At 49.2% G+C, this 14,856-nt stretch overlaps 1 long non-coding RNA gene across 1 annotated transcript; it reads left to right on the top strand.

The window, feature by feature from the left end:
• Window positions 1–12,377: 12,377 nt before the first annotated feature.
• On the top strand, window positions 12,378–14,650 carry LOC146080812 (uncharacterized). The gene is made up of 3 exons (XR_014474997.1): window positions 12,378–14,052; window positions 14,188–14,325; window positions 14,406–14,650. It is a non-coding gene; the product is annotated as an uncharacterized LOC146080812 (long non-coding RNA).
• The last annotated feature ends 206 nt before the right edge of the window (window positions 14,651–14,856 follow it).

Here is a 14,856-nt window from a genome sequence, read left to right on the forward strand (position 1 = left end):
CGCTCCGATCGTCTCCGCCCTCGTCTCACCACCAACGCTGTTCCTGTTCCAAGACCAAGTCCCTCCACAACTACACCACCAGATGAACCCATGCAGATCAACCGCTCTCGGCTTTCCTTTGAAGAGAAGTCCCGTAGACGTCGAGAGAATCTTTGCATGTACTGCGGTTCTTCCGCTCATCTGCTGTCTTCCTGTCCACTGCGTCCGGGAAACGACCGCTCCTAACCTCCCTGAGGGAGGTCAGGTTAGGAGTTCTGCTTTCATCTCCCTCTACTACTGTGCCCACCATTCCTGTTATCCTTGTGTGCCCTCAGGGGAAAATCAAGATCCAGGCTCTACTAGATTCCGGAGCGGCCGGGAACTTCCTTTCTTCTTCTTTCGTCCTTCAACATTCCTTGACGGTGCAACCTCTGGCCCATCCGTTGGTTCTCACTGCAGTAGATGGGAGTCGCATCAGCAGTGGGCAAATCACCCTTCAAACCAATCCAGTGACAGTTCTCATGGGTGCTTTACATCAAGAGACTCTAGAATTTTTTGTCCTTCCTCAGTCCTCACACCAGGTAGTCCTGGGCCTACCATGGCTTACTAAGCATAATCCTCATATTGATTGGACCAGTATGGAGATCAAAGCCTGGGGTACGAACTGCCTAACTACTTGCATGCCTCGTGTCATTCCACTCCATCAAACTAATCCTCAAGAAGTAGGAGGTCCCAGTCTTTCGTCTTCACCAGCTTCACCCTTGTCGTTGCCCGCACCATATCTTTCTTTCTCTGACGTCTTCAGCAAGGGAGGTGCAGATACCCTGCCGCCTCATCGTCCCTGGGACTGTCCAATAGAATTGATACCTGGGAAGTTCCCACCACGGGGCCGCATCTACCCCTTGTCTCTGCCTGAGACCAAGGTCATGTCCGACTACATTCGTGAAAACTTGGATAAAGGGTTCATTCGCCCATCTACTTCGCCAGCCGGAGCGGGGTTTTTCTTTGTAAAAAAAAAAGACGGAACCCTCCGGCCGTGTATCGACTACAGGGGCCTGAACGATATCACAATCAAAAACTGCTATCCTTTACCCCTTATCACCGAATTATTTGACAAAATCCGAGGGGCTTCCATCTTTACTAAATTGGATCTAAGAGGGGCGTACAACTTGATCCGAATCCGATCTGGAGATGAGTGGAAGACGGCTTTCAACACCCGAGACGGCCACTAAGAATACCTGGTGATGCCATTTGGTCTTTGCAACGCTCCAGCCGTCTTCCAACAATTTGTAAACGACATATTTCGAGATTTACTGTATCATTCCGTTGTGGTGTATCTCGATGACATCCTCATCTTCTCGTCTAACCTCCATCTCCATCGGCAAACAGTAGCTGAGGTCTTGCGGCGCCTTCGCCAAAACAAATTGTTCTGCAAGCTAGACAAGTGCGTCTTTGAGGTCACCTCCATTCCATTCCTTGGTCACATCCTCTCCAGCACTGGGATAGAGATGGATCCAGAAAAAGTAAAAGCCATCTTAGACTGGACAGCGCCCACCACGCTCAAAGGCATCCAGAGGTTCCTGGGCTTTTCAAACTACTATCGTCGTTTCATCCGGAACTTCTCCACCCTTGCTGCACCCCTTACTGCTCTCACACGTAAGGGGTCTGATCCAAGTCAGTGGTCACCTGAAGCGTCCCAAGCCTTCCAACAACTTAAGGATGCTTTCATCTCCACCCCAATTCTTCTCCAGCCAAACCTCGACAAACCCTTTATTCTTGAGGTGGACGCATCCTCAGAGAGGGTAGGAGCAAACTTGTCGCAGAATGGGGAGGACCAGGTGCTTCACCCCTGTGCCTTCTTCTCCAAGAAGTTTCTTCCAGCAGAGAAGAATTACCCCATTGGGGAGCAGGAGTTACTGGCAGTCAAATCTGCGTTGGAGGAGTGGCGGTACCTCCTGGAGGGGGCACGACATAAAATTACTGTGTATTCCGACCATAAAAATCTCTCATTCCTCAAGCACGCCCAATGTCTTACAGCTCGTCAAGCCCGCTGGGCCATCTTTTTCGAACGCTTCGACTTTCAAATCAGATTCAGACCCGGGACGATGAATGCCAAGGCCGATGCTCTTTCACGCTCTTTTGAAACTTCAGCTGACCTAGAGACTCCTCCTCGACCCATCCTCGACCCTCTGGTCTTTGCTCAAGTAACAGTCCAGCCTTCACCTCCACCAGGCAAGACCTTCGTCCCTCTCAGTCTCCGTAAGAAAGTGCTGTCCTGGGCACACGCTTCCCGTTTCGCAGGGAATACCGGGGCACAGAAGACCTTAATGTTCCTGTTGCGTTCATACTGGTGGCCTACCATTCGTCGCGATGTAACCAGTTTTGTCGCCTCCTGTGGAAAGTGCGCTCAGCATAAGTCCTCCAGAACATCTCCTGTCGGTCCTCTTCTACCTCTAGCCATACCAACAGAACCATGGTCCCACCTCTCTATGGACTTTATCTGCGAACTTCCTCCCTCCAAAGGGCATACGGCAATTTGGGTGGTGGTTGACCGGTTTTCAAAGATGGTGCACTTCTTCCCATTAAAAGGCCTTCCCTCTGCTCCGGTGTTGGCTCAGCTCTTCATTTTCACCATCTTCAAACTCCATGGATTGCCGAAAGAGATTATATCTGACCGTGGCGTGCAGTTCGTCGCAATGTTTTGGAGGGCTCTCTGTTCCGCTGTACAACTCAAGCTCAAGTTCTCCACTGCTTTCCACCCACAAACCAACGGGCAGACAGAACGAGTCAACCAGGACTTGGAAGCCTTCATTCGTCTGTTTGTCTCTTCCTCTCAAGACGACTGGGTAGACCCTCTGCCTTGGGCGGAATTTGCGCACAACAATTCTTATCATTCTTCCTCCGGCACCACTCCCTTTTTCACTGTCTTTGGCAAGCATCCCCGATCTCCGGAGTTCTCAGATCTATCGTTGTCCGAAGTCCCTTCAGCTGCTTCTTCTCTACAATGGTTTGCAAAGATCTGGTCTGACGTTCATACCGCTCTCCTCAAAGCATCCGCTCGATATAAAAGGATGGCGGACAGGAAAAGAAGAGCGGCTCCTAAGTTGAAGGTTGGAGATCGAGTATGGCTGTCTACCCGCCATATACGCCTTCGGTTACCGTCCATGAAGCTGGCCCCTCGGTTCGTCGGGCCGTACCCAATCACTCAGGTGATTAATCCAGTGGCCTACAGACTACAGCTCCCTTCTTTCTTAAAGATATCAAATTCTTTCCATGTGTCTCTTCTGAAACCTTTGCGATTGAACTTATACCAGAAAAAGGTGCCTAAACCCCCCAAGATTGGCTCAGAGAGAGAGACAGAGTTCAAGGTGAGGCGCATTATCGACTCACGTTGCCGCAATACCCATCTTCAATATCTGGTAGAGTGGCTTGGATTCGGTCCTGAAGAGAATTCCTGGGTTGATGCTGCAGATCTCCATGCTCCCCGTCTGGTGAGACAATTCTTTCAAAGGAATCCACACAAGGTGCGTAGGTGCCCTGGGGTCACCCAGAAAGGGGGGGGTACTGTCACACGCAGCCGCTGCGGTGCGCGGCGGGCTTACTACTCACCCGTTCGTGCCCGCCGTCGGCTAGCGTGTAGTGGTCTCCAGTTCAGCGGCAGCAGGCAGCGGCAGTCTGGTGGGCAGCAGACAGCGTGGGACGCCGGCAAGTGTAGCGGTATGTGCTGTAGGGGCGCCGGGAGGCCGGCGCCGCCATCTTGGTTAAGGGCAAATAGCAGATTGGTCCTTGTCTGAGGTTTCCGCCCATACTGACCTGACAGCCAATGGCAGCCGCCCTCTAGGGATATAGGGGATCTGCCTAGGCCTGTTCAGTGTCAGTACAAAGAGTCTCCAGAGGCGTTCACAGCTCCCAGCTGACTCCGGCTCTCTGACTCACCTCTCCTGACTTGGTGCCTTGCTTCAGTGCTCTGTGTTGGTCTCGGTTCAGCTTAACCCCATCGCTGCCAGTTCTCTCTACAGTCTGGTCTCTGCCTGCATCCCTGAGCTTCCTGGCCTATAGCTCTTCAAGCCGTCTGCTTCCAAGCAACTTCCCATTCTTCTGTCATCATCCATCTTCTTTCAGTCTTCAAGGATCCCTCATTACCATCAAGTACATTCTCTTTCCGGATTTCCTCATTTCTCAAGACCCCAGCCTGCCGTCCGCAGTGCTTGAACTGTCATTGTTTAAATGAACTTTTGCTTCTTTCAAAGTGCCGTGCTGGCACTTGGGGCGCAAGTTGAGGGGTGGCCGGCGCCGCCATCTTGGTTAAGGGCAAATAGCAGATTGGTCCTTGTCTGAGGTTTCCGCCCATACTGACCTGACAGCCAATGGCAGCCACCCTCTAGGGATATAGGGGATCTGCCTAGGCCTGTTCAGTGTCAGTACAAAGAGTCTCCAGAGGCGTTCACAGCTCCCAGCTGACTCCGGCTCTCTGACTCACCTCTCCTGACTTGGTGCCTTGCTTCAGTGCTCTGTGTTGGTCTCGGTTCAGCTTAACCCCATCGCTGCCAGTTCTCTCCACAGTCTGGTCTCTGCCTGCATCCCTGAGCTTCCTGGCCTATAACTCTTCAAGCCGTCTGCTTCCAAGCAACTTCCCATTCTTCTGTCATCATCCATCTTCTTTCAGTCTTCAAGGATCCCTCATTACCATCAAGTACATTCTCTTTCCGGATTTCCTCATTTCTCAAGACCCCAGCCTGCCGTCCGCAGTGCTTGAACTGTCATTGTTTAAATGAACTTTTGCTTCTTTCAAAGTGCCGTGCTGGCTCAATTCTTATTACCACTAACTGCCACTTAAAGAAAGTATTCAAGTGTGTATTGTTTCATTTATGAATTCTATTATTAAACCTGCACGATTTAATCCTTCCTCCTCTGGTCCGTCTCCGGTTGCTACACACCACACGACTTCATCCAGCCCTTCAGTTGTGACAGTGCGAAACAGAGGTCAGAGGTGACCTGAGAGGAGCAGCAGCGTGAGAAGTGAGGCTGGCACATGCAGGAGAGATGCCGTGCAGCCCAAAGAGCAGGTGCAGCAGAGTGAGCAGCAGAGCATGCAGCCTGGAAGAGAGGAGAGATGGAGAGCAGCCAGCAAGAGAGGGAGAGACGAGCACCTAACCGCAGCAGGTACACGGCGGAGATTGACAGCGCCCAGGAAGAAGTCGCCAGCAACGCAGAGGGAGTGGATGGAGGCACCTGCAAGAGAGGTCTGAAAACAGTGAGAGACAGAGTGAGTCCAGCCAGGCACCAGCATTGGGAGTCGCTACCAGCGGGAGTTGGCACCTGCAGCTGCATTTAAGGTAGAGAGGCGCCCTATTCCCCACCACCTGGCCTGCAACCCAGCAGAGACTGTCCCACCCCTCAACTTGCGCCCCAAGTCAGTGGTGCCCCACCACCCTAAGTCTGCCTGTGAACCAGTGGAGTTCTACTCCCCACGTCCCGCCAAGCAGAGACACCTAGTACTCCTGCCTGCAGCACCTGGGACAGTCATTGCACCCATTAAAATATAATTAGGAGAGTAAGTGTCAGTGTATGCCTTCCTGCCCTGGAAGCCTTACACCATGCACCCTGTGAGGCCCCATTGCTAAGGCTGGCTATTGTTGAAAGCTATCTCTGTTGCATGGTTAATACCAAACAGGAAGCTACCCCAAAAATAGGGAGCTTGCCTGTCCCTCTATCTGAGGACTGTTTGTCTTTAACCCCTTGTACCAAAGGGAGGATACAGCCAGTAATAAAGTAATGTATTTTGCTACAACCCTTCATGTGGAGTATAAGTTAGTGTGCACACTATTATAGGGACTGTATACGTGTGCGGACCTGTCGACAAGGGACCATTGTTTTGAGCCAGTGACTGGTTATCCCTGATAGTGTATGTTGATTAATTGTTAATTTGCATTGAGTTCTGTGAAGTGTTTAGATTGACTGCCGAGTCAGAGAGTTAGGATGATTACCGCCTTATGTAATGCTTTACTGTGACAGTTTACTAGATAAGTATTGTTGAAGACATTTACAAATATCTATGTAAATATTGCAGCGACCCGTCCTTGTATCTTTAAATAAATCCTTCTTGCTGCTAACTGTAGTAGTGTTGGTTTTGTGGGTCTTTCTTGGGTTGTGCCATTCCCTGCCACAGGTTCTCCAGAAGAAGCTTGTGAAGATCTCTGAAGCCGTCAATCACTGAGCTAGGAATGCCATCACACCACACCATCACAGGGGTGGTGTTACACATGCCAAAAAAATACTGGGTGTGTCAGAGAAAATGCAGACATGCTAAAGCCTGTTAGGAGAGGGTGTGTGACGTCAGCTCCAGGCCGGATGTGTCTGTATTCATCACAGCCGCTGAGCTGCACTACATTGTGGCTGCACCCAATGTAAAAATAATTGGTTCTTGTTTAGTTTCACGGCGGCAGCACACGCACACTCTAGCTATGAATCTTGGCAGCTTGCCAGACTGCCTTAAGCTACGTTGTCAGCCAGGGGCGGATTGGGGACTAAAAGTGGCCCTGGAAAATATTTGGAAGTGGCCTCATGTGGTCGGCAGCAAATCATTAATGGGCGGAGCCAGCATAACAATAGGCGGAGCCACATCCAGCAGACCTGGGCCTTATATTTACTGCAGTGTATGGGGAGAAGGAGGAGGGGCCGCATTCAGCAGCAGGGCCCTGTGCGGTGTTGCCACCACTGATACTTTGGCCATCAGGGGGTGGTTCCAGAACAAAATTACAGGGGGACACCATAACAGGAAATGGAAGGGGGTTATTTGCGCATGTTCCCAAAGCAGTTGGCGTTGCCTCAAAACAAGGGCATGGCCTCACACGGAATGACAAGGAGAGACAGTGGGTAACAGTGAACAGATGATTGAGAGAGGCAGAGGGTGATGTCTTGGAAAGGCAGGGTGACAGGAGAGAGAGGAAAATGGGGAGATAGTGCCACAGGGGAGAGGTAGATGGTTATGCAGTGGGTGATGGGGAGCGTTAGAGAGACTAAGGTGGCTACAGGGAGAGACATAGGGAGCTAGGGAAGGTGGACGGAGGGATGGGAGTGAGAGTGGGTGAGAGGTACAGGAGACGGGGACAGTGAGAGGGAAGAGGAGTGAGTCAGTGAGGCACAGAGAGCGAGGGGAGAGTGAGAGAAGGGAGAGAGGAGGTGAGGGGAAGAGAGAGAGAGGGAGGAGACAAATGGGCAGGGAGAGAGGGGGCGGAGATGGTTTGAGTGAGAGACAAAGATAGGGGGTGAGAGTGAGAGACATAAAAATAGGGGGGAGAGAGGGAAGACAGAGAGAATGTAGATAACGAAGGGGGTGCATGAGAGGGGAGAGTAAGTGAGAGTGGGTGAGAGAGGTGGCAAGAGAAAGAGGGGTTAGGTGAGAGGAGGAGATAGAAAGGGGGGAAAGAGGGATTGGGTGTGAGGGTAAAATGAGTGACAGGTATAATATGGGGAGGGGAAGTCAGAGAGAGGAGGTATAGTGAGAAAGGGGAGAGAGAGAGAGAGAAAGTGAGAGGGGGTGCATGAGAGGGGCAAGTAAGGGAGAGGGGGTAAGAGTGTAGGCAAAACAAAGAGAGGGGTGGGTGAGAGGAGGCAGAGAGAGGTTGGGTGAGTGAGTGATGGGAGGATAGTAGGAGGAGGGGAGAGTGAGAGCTGGGCAGAATGAGAAAGGGAAGAAATAGAGGGAGAGGAGGGTGACAGAGCGAAAGAGAGTGGGGGGAAGGGAGAGTGGTGGGTGAGAGAGAGAGAAATAGGGGAAGAGTGAGAGGAAAGGGAGATAAAGAGTGTGTGAGATGGGGAGTGAAAGAAAGATGGGAGGAGAGAGGGAGGGGCGCAGCAGGGCAGGTGCAATGTATCTTCCTAATAACCCCCCCCCCCCTATATTCCCACATACACACACCAATACCCCCAGGAGGAGACGGGGGTGGTAGATGGGGGTAGATGAAGAGGAGTGGTATAGGAGTAGAGGGGAGGGGGTATAGAGGAGGAGAGGGGGTGGTAGAGGAGGAGAGGGAGGAGAAGGGTGGTAATAGAGGAGAGGGAGGAGAAGGGTGGTAATAGAGGAGGAGAAGGGTAGTGATAGAGGAGGAGAAGGGTGGTGGTAGAGGAGGAGATGGGGGGTGGTAGAGGAGGAGATGGGGGGTGGTAGAAGAGGAGATGGGGGTGGTAGAGGAGGGGAAGGGGTGGTATAGGGGATGGTATAGGAAGAGATGGGGGAGGTAGAGGAGAAGAAGAGTGGTATAGGGGGTAGAGGGGGTGGTAGAGATTGGAGAGCAGGAGCAGACAGGTTTTTGAAAGTTACTCACCTGCGCACCGGGCCTCTTGTCTGTGGTCCCCTGGTGGAGAGCCTCAACCTCTTATCTGAAGTGCCAGGGTTTTTCTCGTGATCCCCAGCACTGGGCCTCCTCCATCCAATCCACGGTGACAGGCTTCCTCCCTGCCATCCTCAGCAATGGGCCTCCTCCTGATCCGTGGCGCTGGCAGCAGAGGGCTGCATTTACTTGGTAGAGCAGGAGACTGGGTTGTAGAGGAGGAGTGGGGGTGGTAAAAGTGGAGAGGAGGTGGTAGAGGAGGAGAGGGGGTTGGATAGGAGGAGAGAGGCTAGAGAAGGAGAGGGGGTTGTAGCTGAGGAAACGGGTTAGAGGAGAAGATGTGGGGTGGTAGAGGAGGAGATGGGGGTAGTAGAGGAGGAGAGGGGTGGTATAGGGGGAGAGGGGGGTGGTAGAGAAGAGAGAGCAGGCTGTGGTTTTAAGGATACAGAAATTACTTTGCGCCTCCTAATCCTTCTGAGTGAAAAGAGGGGTCGATTCAGACACATTATTTTTGATCCAGATTCGTCCTTATCCCCAATGGTCGGAGTCTGCACATGTGCGAGCATGCGAGGGGGGGGGGGCTGCAACAGGCATCACTGTATACAGTATCTCCACACCCCCAGCAGATGTATTCATGTGCTGAACCAAACCTCTCTACCTCCCCTCACAATACACGCTGGGTATCCCTGTCACTAATGCTTTCGGCAGCTGGTGTACCTGTAATTAGCATCGATGGCAGTGGCTCCCATAATCAGTGCAGCAACGACAGCGGGTCCCTGTCATTAGCGCCGGCGGCAGCGGTAGTTCCTTAATACGCAATGGCAGTAAGTACCTGTCAAAAGCGCAGATGGCAGCGGGTCCCGTTATTAATGCAGGCGGCAGTGTGTCCTATCTTTACCACCGCAGCAGCAGGTACCAGTCATTAGTGGCAGTGGGGGTACCTGTCATCAGGGGCATAACTACATGCACTGCCCCTGTCATTCATGCATACATGCACTGTCGCTGTCATACATACATTGCTGCTCTCATTCATACACACATGCACTGCCGCTCTCATTCAACCATGCACTGCCTTGATCATTCATCCATACATGCACTGTCATTCATACTGTACATACATGCACTACCCCTATCATTCATACTGTACATACATGCACTACCCCTATCATTCATACTGTACATACATGCACTGCCCTATCATTCATACATACATACATACATACACTGCCTCTATCATTCATACTGCCTCTATCATTTATACTGTACATACATGCACTGCCCCTACCATTCATACATACATGCACTGTCGCTCTTATACATACATACACTGCCGATCTCATTCATACATACATACACTGCTGCTCTCATACATACATACATACACTGCCGCTGTCATTCATACATACATACACTGCTGCTCTCATACATATATATATACACTGCTGCTCTCATTCATACATACACTCCCGCTCTCATACATACATACACTGCCGCTCTCATACATACACTGCCGCTCTCATTCATACATACATACATACACTCCCGCTCTCATACATACATACATACATACATACATACATACACTGCTGCTCTCATTCATACATACATACACTCCCGCTCTCATACATACATAGACTGCCGCTCTCATACATACTGTAAATACATACACTGCTGCTCTCATTCATACATACATAAATAAAAACGGTACTTGTTTCCTAGCACGGCCACAATCTTTGGGATCGTGTACCTTTAAGTTATGGTACACGATCCCCGCGATGGACCCGATTTCCTTTGAAATCAGGTCCATTTTGCCGGCAAAGGAAAAATCGGGGGCATCGCGTCGGTCGGGACCATTAACATTGGTCCCGACGCCCCCGATTTTGCCATAGGCTTCAATGTTAAAATATTTTTTAACATTGAAATCGGGAGCATCGCGTCGGTCTTGTGCCATTATAATGGCACAAGATGAGATGGACTTGATTAAGTCCATCTCACATAGGAAAAAATGTCAAAAATGTGAAATGGGCCAATATGACCCATTTCACATTATACATGGCCTCGTCGTCACCCCACGATAGATGGCAACCCGAAGCGTGGCGAGCGCAGCGAGCCCGCGAGGGGCGGGGGTGCGCGTCCTCCGACCTTTTCATTCCCCTACTATCCACGTCGGCGTGGAGTTGAGAATATATAGTGTGGCGAGCGCAGCGAGCCCCGCGAGGGGACGTATATACCTGTGAAGTTATACGCGTACGCTCGCCACGCTTCGGGCTCGGTGGCTCGCTGCGCTCGCCACACTATATATTCTCAACTCCACGCCGACGTGGATAGTAGGGGAATGAAAAGGTCGGAGGACGCGCACCGCCGCCCCTCGCGGGCTCGCTGCGCTCGCCACGCTTCGGGTTGGCGTCTATCGTGGGGTGGGGTTTACGTTGTAACATTTGGGGGTCTAGGGAATATTTTACATTGAATCCAAAGTAAAATCGGGTCCCAGGGACCCTATTCACATTTGATTCAATTAAAAAATCGGGTCGGTCGCGTCGATCGCATGCGACCAAATCGAATGCGATGCGATCGACGCGATTTTTCCGACACGACCACCCCGATGGAAATCGGTGTGGCCGTGCTAGGAAACAAGTACCATAAAAACATACAAACATACATACATGCACTGACAGTCTCATTCATACATACACTGCTGCCATGGCACACAGACTACTACCTCCTTCCCCCGGGAAGTAACTCCAGGCAGCCACTACTGGGGGCACCAACTCCTACCAACAAGGCAATCTTACCGCTGGGTGGGTTAATGGATCCTCTGACCACCGCTGCTGCTGACATCCCTGGCCACGGCACATGGAGCCACGTTGCCGCTGACTGCCGCCGTTGCTGCTTTCTCCCGGTCAGGAGCCGCTGTTTGGGTGCGCACAGGGGCTGGCTGGCAACTTTAGCCTGGGGGGCAAGTACAGAGCACCGGCTCATTAGTAAATGCCGAAATGGAGCATTTACGTAAAAATAAATAAATAAATATATATATATATATATATATATATATATATATATCTGTATCAAATAGAAGAGGAGAGGGGCGCTCCATAGTGCATAAAATACCGTTTAATATAAACCAGTTTAAAAACAATACAAGCCAAAGTGTACTGCTCGTACCAATAATTACATCTGCAGTGGGCTGGATACCACAAGGTTTTAGAAACAAAGTTTCTAAAGGCCTGGACAGCTGACACCGATCCGGGGCACCTTCAGGGACCAAACAGCCCACGCTGCTTCCCTCGGGAGGTAACAGCGCGCCGGGTCCTTCCGGGAACAGATGGTTCAGAAGCAGCCTGGATGACAACAGCAGCGAGCGTCACCGTAGCCACGCCCCTACGCGTTTCGTGGTAACACTTCGTCAGAAGGACCTCTGACGAAGTGTTACCACGAAACGCGAGGGAAGCAGCGTGAGCTGTTTGGTCCCTGAAGGTGCCCCGGATCGGTGTCAGCTGTCCAGGCCTGGTAACTTTGTTTCTAAAACCTTGTGGTATCCAGCCCACTGCAGATGTAATTATTGGTACGAGCAGTACACTTTGGCTTGTATTGTTTTTAAACTGGTTTATATTAAACGGTATTTTATGCACTATGGAGTGCCCCTCTCCTCTTCTATTTGATACAGATATCCACTACTTCTGAGAATCCCAGGAGTCATTTGTTGAGGGTGCAGCAGTCCGGATTACTGGGACTTATAGTGAACTTTGGTGACCCTAGTAAGTGTTCTTTGCTGGACTGAGACCTTGAGCGCATATATCCTTCATCTTTATATATATATATATATATATATATATATATATATATATATATATATATATATATATATATATATATATATATATAGGGCCGTATTCAATCCCTTGCGAAATCCATTTTTTCTCTAAAAAATTTCGTTTTTTCGCGACGAAAAGACTTCGTGTATTCAATGTTGTGATTTTTCACGCATGCGAAAGTTTTAAGTTTCGCTTGCGTTTCGCTTATTTCGCTTGGTCAAACCCTTACATTTCGTGGGTTTTTTTATAGATTTTTTCGCTTTTTCGCACAAATGTATTCAATCGTGAGATGACGAAATTGTTATCTGCACATGTTTGATCCGTTTCTCCATTTTCATTTCGACGCCCAATGGGTCACGAATACAAATTTTTATTGAGTGATGCCTCCTTTTAACCTCCGGAACCTAAACATTCTTGTTGGAGAAATGTTTGCCTCTTTAGTTGCTGTTTTCCTAAGAAGGGGCATATATAAATTGTTATTAATACACTTGATTTCCCATCATGCATTGGTAAAGCACATGTTATTTTTTCCCAAGATGCTGTTCACCCCTCACAGTGCCTCACTCCTACGTTTGGGACTTCAGGGAGTAGCAGCTTATTGCAGTCAGCTGTATTTGGAAGCGTTTTTTTAGGGCAATTTGCGTTTTTGGAGAAGAAATAATTATTTTTCAATCACTGCCTACAATAATGGAGTATTTTGCTGACTTGATTGTGATGTTCATGGTCCTATCGACATACATGCTGCGATGCAAACGTCGTCGCCTGGCACGTGGATATCAGCATCATGGTCAGGGGCGTGGATATCAGCATCGTGGTCAGCATCTGTCTACATTTGGTGAGTCAGTGCGTGTTTCAATTCCACGTCCACGCCAGTATCGTACTAGGCGTGTACTGGACGGTCTCTCTGAGGCGGAAGTGATAGGTACCTTTCGCTTATCGTCTCAGGATATCTATTCGCTGTATGATCTGTTGGAAGCTGACCTGGAACCTCGGGTACGGTCAAATCATGCAGTCAGTGGTTTCCAGAAACTACTGGCTGCATTGCAATTTTTTGCGTCAGGCACCTTCCAGCCTACTTTGTCCCAGACATGCGGTTTTTCTCAGCCAACAATGTCACGCTGTTTGTCCCAGGTCATAAAAGCTTTCCGTAAATTAACGACCCAGGTTATAAAATTCCCAGACACTGACAGCGAATGGAATGAGATCAAATTTGGTTTCTTTCAAAAATGGAAATTCCCCAATGTGTTGGGCGCGATAGACTGCACCCATGTGCGACTCACACCTCCGAGGGAATCGGAAGAATGTTATCGGAATCGAAAACACTTCCATTCCCTCAATGTACAGATGGTGTGTGATTCCACAATGAGATTATTGGACATTTGTGTGGGTTTCCCTGGGTCGACCCACGACTCCTTCGTTTTAAGCCAGTCATCTCTATTCCTGGACTTTGAGGAAGGTCGAATGCCAGATGGCTGGCTGTTGGGTATGTAAGTTTTCATTATTTTTTTTAAGTTGCTACTGTAATTAAAAAAGTCTAATACCTTTTCAATTATCCCTTTTAGGTGATGCGGGTTATCCGAATAAACCTTGGCTGTTGACCCCATTACCTGATCCTGTAGGTGATGCCGAAAGAAGATACCAGGAGGTTCACATTGCATCGAGGGGTGTAATTGAAAGGACCTTCGGTGTACTTAAGAGCCGGTTCAGGTGTTTAGATATCTCCGGCGGGACCCTCTTATATTCACCGGGAAAAGTTTGCGGCATTATTAATGCCTGTTGCATTCTGCATAACATCTGTGTCGCAAGACGTTTGCCGGTGAATATTCATGCTGGTGTTAGCCAGGATGGGGATCTTTCTTCGGTATTATCTGTGGGTATGGACGAAGGAGCAGAGACCAGAAGGCATCTTATTGACACCTTCTTCTCATGTGAGTATATACAAAACATCTGTACACAAACACACACACATATATATCTATATATCTATATATATATATATAGATATATATATATATAAATATATCATTTATCTACATAAATGTTATTTACCTTTTATTTTACAGAGTTTGTTCTTGATGGAGTTCATTACAGTTCATTGAGTTTGTTTGCCCAGTTGCTGTTATTACTGTTTCGTGTTTGGAAGTTTTATTTAAAAGTCCTCTAAAGTGATAATAAATTTCAAAAGATTGTTCATTATGCAGGTGAGATGTGATCTATTTACATTTTTGTTGATTGAAAATTCATATGTCCTGTTTTACATTTTCACATACTTTCCATACAGGTTGTTGGTGGTTATCCCTTTCTATTGTCTGCTTTTAAGGATGTTTCTGTGGAAGCCTGGTTACCTTGGATGAGTGATCTCATCTCCGTCTAATCTGGTGAGTTAGCCATATTCCAAAACTGTGTAGGGGATTCCGGTGTCAAGACTCCTACCCATCCAAACAGTCAATAACCTGTGCCCCCCGTCTGTTTTCCCTTGCAGGATGTGCTGTGTGGCTGCCGGACCTGCTCAGTTATGACCCTTCTGCCTGCTCACCTTTACGGATGGATCTGTTGACGGAGGGATTATCTGCTCCTCTGCTGATGAAATTGGTGAGTATGCTAATCTGAACCACTGCCCCCCTGTAAAGTGTGTGCGCTCAGTGCGCATGGGAATCCGGTGTCAAGACTCCTACCCATCCAAACAGTCAATAACCTGTGCCCCCCGTCTGTTTTCCCTTGCAGGATGTGCT

This window comes from Crinia signifera, chromosome 5 (genome assembly GCF_055691185.1).
Source record: "Crinia signifera chromosome 5, ASM5569118v1, whole genome shotgun sequence".
NCBI classification, from domain to species: domain Eukaryota; kingdom Metazoa; phylum Chordata; class Amphibia; order Anura; family Myobatrachidae; genus Crinia; species Crinia signifera.